Genomic DNA, 8,338 nt, shown 5'->3' with positions numbered 1-8,338 from the left:
ATTGGTCCTTAATTTAAAGAATTATGGAACGGCAACAAATCCCTATCAGTTTGAGCTACAGAGCTTTACATATATAGCTTAAGTCTTGAAGAATGTAATCAGGCTGGAATAAGCTCAAACTATTTTATATAACTTCTTTCCCTGCAGCCAGTAGTTTTTTTGGCATACTCAAATGTTGACGGTTTCGATAGATGTGGGCCGTCTTTGTCAAAACGTGCCAAGACTGATGGCTGATAGGCATCAGAACTGTCAACATCTAACCATAAAGTGAAATTTATACCATCACCTGCCGCAGAGAATTTCATGTTAAATTTCACACTAACGGATAAGATCGAACGAACGATATCGCACGAATCATGTGTCGAATTGCGACGCTTCCCGGCAATGTAGCACGTTAGTCGGCTGCCAATGGTCAATTTTGCTTCGATTCGACATTAAGGTAGCTCTGCTTCGTAACATAATTCCTCTTGTGATTTGATCTTAGCAATCCATGCGCTATAACCTCCCAGCCAGTGGAATAAAAAGGGAAAACATGCAGCGGTCTGTTAAAGCCTCCTCGTTAAAATTTCACGTTTTTTTAAAAGCGTCGACAAAGCTGTGCAAGTGCAGAACCGAGCGGCTTTTTCCGGACTGGCTCACGTCAGAATAATGGTTTTCTATAGGATTGCGTTGCGCGAGAGAAAAGACATCCGCAAAAAAAAACCGAATGGACAAATAAATGAATAAATAACAAATTAAGCGCTCGTAGGGATACTAAAATCGAAAGAGAAGGAAGAATGGGGTGCTTTCGCGCAGACCGTAATTATAACATATTTTCTTCATTTTTTATTCTTTTTTCCGTCGCAAATTAGTTTTAATACTGATAAAACTTAACTGCGTGCACTCAACAAGACAAAACAATCATAATAATATGGCTGGCCATTTCTCTTATCGTCTTTCATATTTTTCAACTGGCAAACGATGATGTAGATATTGATTATAACAAAGATGATAATGAAAATAATGCAAACAGTGTCTATGGTGAAGCGATATGTCACTGGAATAACACAATTTTGCGAAATTCTCATCGAAAAAGTGGCTTTTTTATTTTAAAAAAAGGTAAACCACAGTGTGAACGGTAAAACGCACAAAACAGATTTAAGCGTTGCTTGCTTTAATGATTCAAGAGAGGGTACTAAAAATTTGCATTTTCGTGAATTAATATTCAAGAATCTAGCTGCTGGTTCCTGTTGAAGACATCATGGCAAACTCAAACATCATTTCTTCTCTAGCAATTTTAACTGGGGCACTGTAGGTAGCGAATCTTCGTATTCGAAACCATGAACATTCTTCAAAATTACTGTTTAAAGTAAGCGAGTGTCTCTTAACGGAGAAGACATTCTTATAACACTTCTCTACCAGGTTATTAAATATTGCTTTCTATGCCTTTCCTTAAGAGAAGGGGGGAGTACCTACGATAGACTATAGACAGGGTTGCACCTCTAGAACGTTTCAGGCTAAAGGTATGTAGGGAAAGGGGTTTGAAGGGCTGCCGTAGGGAAAACAATAAGGAAAGCTGCAACTGACGCTTTAAATTGAACATTACAAATGTTGAAAAAGAAAAACTGAAATGTATAGAAAACACTTTTAATTTCCCCTCTTCATGCTACTGCAAGACGTTTAAGTGTTGTGTTGATTTACTGAATTTAGATGAAAAGCACCCCATACTACGAGGAAAGTACACATATACGAAATATATATATTGAGTTGCTCAATAGTTCTTCGTCAATTAGGAAGAAGTATTTGAAACTCCGGGTAGGAAACCCCACCCCTGCCTCTATATAAAATTAAAATGAATGCACCCTCCCCCAGTTCGCGTTCAATTTGAAATGTGCATCATAGCGGCTGCCAAGTTTTAGAAAAACCCGTTTCTGCATAAATTTTAAAGCTTATGGTCAAAACAAATCCTAAAAATCTCCTGCAAAGGTACAAAACATGATTTTACCCATCCTCAACATGGACGTGACGCCGTTTGTACAGTTCCTGGTCTTCGTTGCTTACATTGGTCTTATTTTTGGACTTTCTGTTGAACTTATCGGACGTAATCCATTAAACATGTTGAGAGTAAGAGATAAAGAGGAAGGATCTGCCGTGAATGCAGAAGGTTCGGTCATAACAAGCGAAGATTCTGCTATTACCAGCGAAGGCTCTGCTATAAAGAACGAAAACTCTGTCAAAGAGAGCGAAAACTCAGAGGGAAATACATGTCTGGCTGATTGAGGTGAGATCGTTTTTTCGGTTATTGAGTGACACTGAGACACAGTCTTCTTTGAAGAAGCTACTCATATTCAGTGCATTCGTAAACCAAATATTTTATTTGCGTCATTTTAAATACGTCCTAATAACCTTCATCGCCTTTCGCCATCCTCCTTCCTTCCTAAATATGATTATGTCGACTTAAACCGATTAGTTGACAAGGACAAGACTAATTTTCTGGGTACATTTGTCGAATTCAAGTGGAAAAGTGTAGATTATGGCGCACCAGGTTTCATATTGTTTTTTCATTTTTATGTAGACGCTGGAAGAAAGCCGACATAAGCTCAAAGAAAACCCAGATTTTTACTCTTATTGGCGAATCGATATTTCACCAGCGGGCTTTAAAATGAGGGTCGACACTCCGATTGTGGGCTGCGAATTCGAAATGATTTTCACTGAAAAAACCTTCAGTCTTCGTTGTCAGCTTCAAATACTCGATGGCTCAGCAACCTTCGTTTTTTTGGCTCCCATTTTTTCATACTCAAGATTAGTGGTAATAGTAATACAGAGTTATCGATTATTATGTCTAATTTGAGTTAAATGCCACATTTTTTTCTTTTCTTCCAGCGTATACTAAAGTTGAATCGGAGATTATTGCTAGCGTCTTCAGAGAAAACAGTGCCAACCTATGATGAGCGTACGCCATCCCACCAGACACTCTTCAAGTTGCACAAAGGGAAGCCTTTTAGAGTGCCTTTTCCCGCCGTCCATAAAACGAACAGAACTAAAACGGACACTGGAATTTAATCAAAGTCATTTAAGCGGGTAACTTAGAATGATTTGATAATATTAATGAAATGTTGATGATGATCTAAAAAGAGAGTCAACCTGTATTCTAAACCCTGGTATAGCGTTAGGTTGTTACTAACTTACCCGCCGACTGATAATAAGTTGAGGAGTTAAATTAATTGTATTTTAAGTTGGATAAAACGCACCTCGTGCATTATGGAATTAGAACTGGGCAACCTCGAACGTACTTTGTGCATGGAAAATTCTGGGAATGGCGCACGGACAAAGCCTGTTGTAAAGGTTTTATGGCATATGGTATTTAAGAACAATTCTCGTATCACAGTCATCTCCAAATCTAAAGATGAATTGGAACCGCATGGAGCAGTCACAATCAACCCATTGGCTCAATGAAGAAATCTAATCACGTCAATAGTTCGTAAATTAAAAGGCAATATAGTTAACAAGAGCTAAGGCTGCGCTCTTCTATCACTGATTGAAGAAATAAACGAAAAAGAAATCAAAGTTAAACAGAATCGACTCCTATCAAAATTTGCTTGTCGTCTGTTTTACCTGAACAAAGAACAAAATATGGCAGATGAGGAAACAAAATTGACATATCCGCAAGTTGTTCCGAAATCTTATACCACCCATTCTGATAAATTTTAAATACGCGCCACATTGGCGCTTTAAATAATGCAACCATGTTTGAATACTTCCTGCACCAACAATCCAATTATTATAAAAAGATTTCATCAATTTTATTTCATTCTTTTTGTTCCAGAAAAGCTTTTATAGAAGCTAGCTAGATCTTTATGTTTCGAGCAGTGGTTGATGTATTAGTGGCAGTTGAAGCCGTTTACAAACGACTAATGAGAATGTTGAAACTGAAAGATATTACAGAAACCACTTCACTTTAGGGTCTTAAATGATTAACGTAATCGTCATTGATATATTGGAAAACTGCCTTTGTGGACTGCTCTGTAAATTGTGGTCTGCGTATTCATCATCATGCGTTACAACGCTGTGTGTGGACTGCACATGGGTTCATACGTTACTTACTTCATTTAATCGCTGCTGATAAAATGAGGAAACGAATTTAATGTTTGGTTTATCATTCGAAATCCGACTCGAAAGCAAATAAATAACTAAGTTCGATGGTCCTTTCTAAGTGGTAATGGTGATAAATTTCTGAGACTAAGAGTTTCCGCAATCCCCTTAAACATTTTATTTTCACAACACAAAAAAAAACATGAAAATATCACACGATTATCTTTCTTAGACTTACTAAATCTTCTTACTCATTAAATTATTAGTTAAGGCAATGTCAATAATATGCATACGACGGGATACAAATGAGAAAGGACTCTCTATCTTTGTGAGTGTGTTTGTGTTTGTATAGTTTTATTAAACGGGTGAAATCCTTTCGTCTCTACCGCTTAAAGTTTTAGGTATTTGGCTGGTTTCTCGTTTGCCAGCGGCATAAACTGATGTTGTGGTAATGTCACTTTATCTAAGAGCGTGCCTTGAAATGAAGGAATTTGTAGAAAGCTCTTTTAAACCAAGGAAGCTTCCATGCGTAAACAAGGGTTGATACCAGAGTTGCACAAATCCCGCAACCAATGAATTAGCACACAACACAGCCTGAGAAAAAATTTAACAAGTAAATCATAACACAGGCTGGTGTGAACGAAGCAAAAAATGCAAGAAGCACAATCATCAATGTTTTGACTGCTCTTCTGTCCTTCTTTGCATTGATAAGATTTTTTTTGGTTCTCCTGTAAATTAGACTTTGTGCTCTCCATTTATCCCCTCTTTCGCCAATATCTCGATCTTTGTCGCAGTCGTTTAAGTATTCCTACATGAACAAAGATGATAACCCCAAACGTGCTGAGAACAGCAGTATTTGCAAATATAAAGGAGTAGAATATAAATCCGAGTTGGAACTATGCAAAAGAAAACCCTAGTGCCGCCAGCTAAATTAAGAGGGATGTTAAAATAGCGCGCTTGGAGGTAACAATTGTTTTGTACTTCACTGGCGATGATACGGCCACATATCTGTCCATATCTGCACAAAATAAAGTATAAAATGTGCAAGATTTTGATATCTACGATGTTTAGTTGAAGCCCTTTGCTGGTGTGAAAGGCAACTGACACGGGATCCATAATCGTTCCCACAACCAGATCAGTGGCCACTAGACTTGACAGGAAATAGTTAAAAGACCTTTTTAAGTTCCTGAAGGGATCTTTTATGATGGCCAAACAAACGAGAAAGTTTCCAGGAATAGTTATAAAATTATCAGGAAAACTGAAAAGGAGGCTGTGAAGTATGAGAGAGCTTATGGAGGACCAATGTTTGAACGTATACTTTACGCCGATGCTAAAGCCATCTAAACTCTCTGATTTGTTCCCGGACCCGAAAAATCAATGTATAAGCAAATATTGCATTTGTTAAAACTTCGACTTGACACCGATTTGTAAAGGTGCTTTCTGTTGTCCTTTATATAGTCACACCTCTGTTTTTCGGTTTCGGAGCAAACTGGAACTTCTCGGGCCCTCGATGGAATATTCCATTTCGAACTAGCCAAATGAGGCACCTAGAGGTCTGTGGAACAGCACATTTGTTGACAACTATGAAAGATCAAATTATTTAAAAAATTTCCGGTATGTGTGTCTGGCTATGATTTGTCAGCTTGCTGACTTTGTGACTCAAATACGAATTACCATGTTGCTGCATAACGTGAGGGAGGTCACCAACAGAAGATAACTTAAACACAGCTTCCATCACGAGACAGGTGAAAAAGAAGTCAGTTGAAAAATAAGGAGAAATAAGGTCTCGCCAGCTGCTTGTTTTGGACAGTCGTGCACATCGGCTAGTCAAATATTACTAGAATTTATCTATATCCGTCAACTCTGCAAGAAAAACAATTTTCATTTTGTCTCGGTAGAAATAATCTATTAGTACCGCTTTCAAGTTAATTAAGTTTTGTAGAATTTTGTTGGGGAAAAAAATTAAATGAATGCATTTCTGACGGGTTGCATATTCAATTCGATTCATAAGCTTTCGGTAACCTAAACCATACACAAAGGATAATCAGTGACTGAGGCTGTATATGTACTATTAACACACAGTGTTAACATTAGCAGTTCTGGAAGTTGTAATCATATTTTTTTATTTTTGGCTTTATTCGATGATTGCGTGATAAACAGCGAACGAGGACGTCGTGGTATAATTTTCAATCTCCTATTTAATTTACCTCAGCGTGGCGTATGTTTGCAGTACGAGCATCGTGAGTTTTGATGTTTTCCTCTAAGAAAACAACATCAAGAGATCTGGCTTTTCAGGGTCGGACAACTTGGTTAAAATCCCGCTATCAAAAAAACTAAGGCACATTTTGACTGACGCATTTTTGTAAAGAGTGCAAACTGAGAGAGTGGTTAATTTTCTCCGAGCTGTGCTGTGCTTGTAAAGCCTCTCTATACAGCAGCACACATCTTGGATCGCCGGCGTGTTTTTGCACTGTTCCTTTCTTCGATGTTAGTTGAAGACAGCATGGGTTTTCCTCCCAATCGGAGTGCGGATTGCACGGGAAAAATCGTACATAAATAAGAAGAAATATTTTGTGTTTCAATCCATCTAAGATGTTTCATGGTTTTTTTTTCGATAAAAGGATTTTAAACAGTTCGCCTGATTGATTTTAGTTGTAGTAGTAGTTCGATTAAAAATGGCAACTTTTTTCCTTTTAAGAAGGTTCCATAGGGTATTTTCTCAATGTTGGCGCGCACGCGCAATGTAATCATATTTTTTTATTTGGCTTTGTTCGATGGTTGCGTGATAAACAGCAAACAAGGATGCAATGGTATAATTTTAAATCTCCCATTTAATTGCCCTCAGCATGGCGCTACATGTTTGCAGTACGAACATCCTGAGTTTTGGTATTTATAAGACAACAGCATCTAGAGGTCTTGCTTTTTAGAGTTTCTTATGAAATGTTCTAATAACTGGAAAACATGCAAGAAAAAAGAAAGAAAAAACAGAATAAAGCATTTCCTTTATTTGGATTAAACTTTATTATAGAGTGCGATATTTTTGATAAACCTATGATCGTCAAAACAATTCTGATAAAAAAAATTTCCTTTATTTATAGCGTAAACTTTCCCTTTAAGTTTTACACATTAATAAAAAACGAATCTTTTTTCATCGCGCTAAAACAGCTCATTGAGGAAATTCTCTTAAAAAGATAAGAGACGAACAAGAACACAACGGGAAACTGTAAAAAACGCGATTCAAACGTCACGTTGTGGGGAGAAAGTAAACAGGTTTACATGGCCAGATAACTGATGTTATTAAAAGTTTTACGGATGACCCAGAGGAAATAAATGAAGATAATTTGTATGTAGTTTTGTGATTAACGGGCTGAATAATGATAAGCTGGCTTGACAATTCCTTTCACTTTGTAATACGCTTCACTTTTAGATTTTCTTCGATACACCTTCATCTGTAATTGAGCGAAAAGTCTCTCACTTGTAAAAGGCTCGCTGCTCAATAAAAAGCTTCACCTTACAATGAAAATCAGAAACTTAGTGAAATGGAAATTTATCACGTGAAAGGTTTTGCGCTAATAAAAGTCTCATTTTGAAAGATAAGGCCTTCAGAACTTTCCAGTGGTCCACTCAGAGAGCTCCTATGTCGTTAGACAAACGATTTAATGCAAATATCTAACAGTTCCCTCCAACTACGCTAATAAGTGCATGAAATGCTTGAGGAGTATTTCTGTATAACTGGGAATTAATTCCTGAAATGAGCTCGACTTCATATGAAATCTTCAATTGAGCCCTTCAGGCTTGTGTGTTGTTAGAGGCATCAAACCGCTTTGGTGGTCTGGCCACTTAGAAACAAAAAGAATAACAACACAAAGATACTGCTGTGTTTGTTTCACGGAAGCACCTAATGATCCAACCATCCTAAAGAAAGAAACACTTTTAATTACCACTGAAAGATCACTTAGTCAATGCACTAAGGCAGTTCTTCTTGAGATAAAGTTAAAGTAATGAGGGAAGAGCGATTTTTGCTTGGGGAACTAGAGACGAACACGCGACATGGACTGGGTCTGAGTGCGGGATAAAAGGGAACTGAATACGAAACTGTTACGATAAGGCGATGGTTGGAATTTAGGAGGTCTTGAAATTTTATACGGAATCAGCAACCCCACGTGGACCATGAATATTGAGCTATTAAAGATGACCCTTAACTTACTCGCAGCGTCAGCAAATGTACATTTTAGTTCAAAAGGAAGATCATTTCATCGACAAGCCG

General features: G+C 37.5%; 1 pseudogene; it reads right to left on the bottom strand.

Moving 5' to 3' along the window:
* Positions 1-4,534: 4,534 nt before the first annotated feature.
* Positions 4,535-5,806, bottom strand: LOC131794690 (trace amine-associated receptor 7f-like; annotated as a pseudogene).
* Positions 5,807-8,338: the final 2,532 nt, after the last annotated feature.

Source organism: Pocillopora verrucosa, chromosome 4 (assembly GCF_036669915.1).
Source record: "Pocillopora verrucosa isolate sample1 chromosome 4, ASM3666991v2, whole genome shotgun sequence".
In the NCBI taxonomy this organism is placed as follows: Eukaryota; Metazoa; Cnidaria; class Anthozoa; order Scleractinia; family Pocilloporidae; genus Pocillopora; species Pocillopora verrucosa.
The sequence above is the reverse complement of the archived record's forward strand: the minus strand, read 5'-3'. Positions and strand labels throughout refer to the sequence as shown.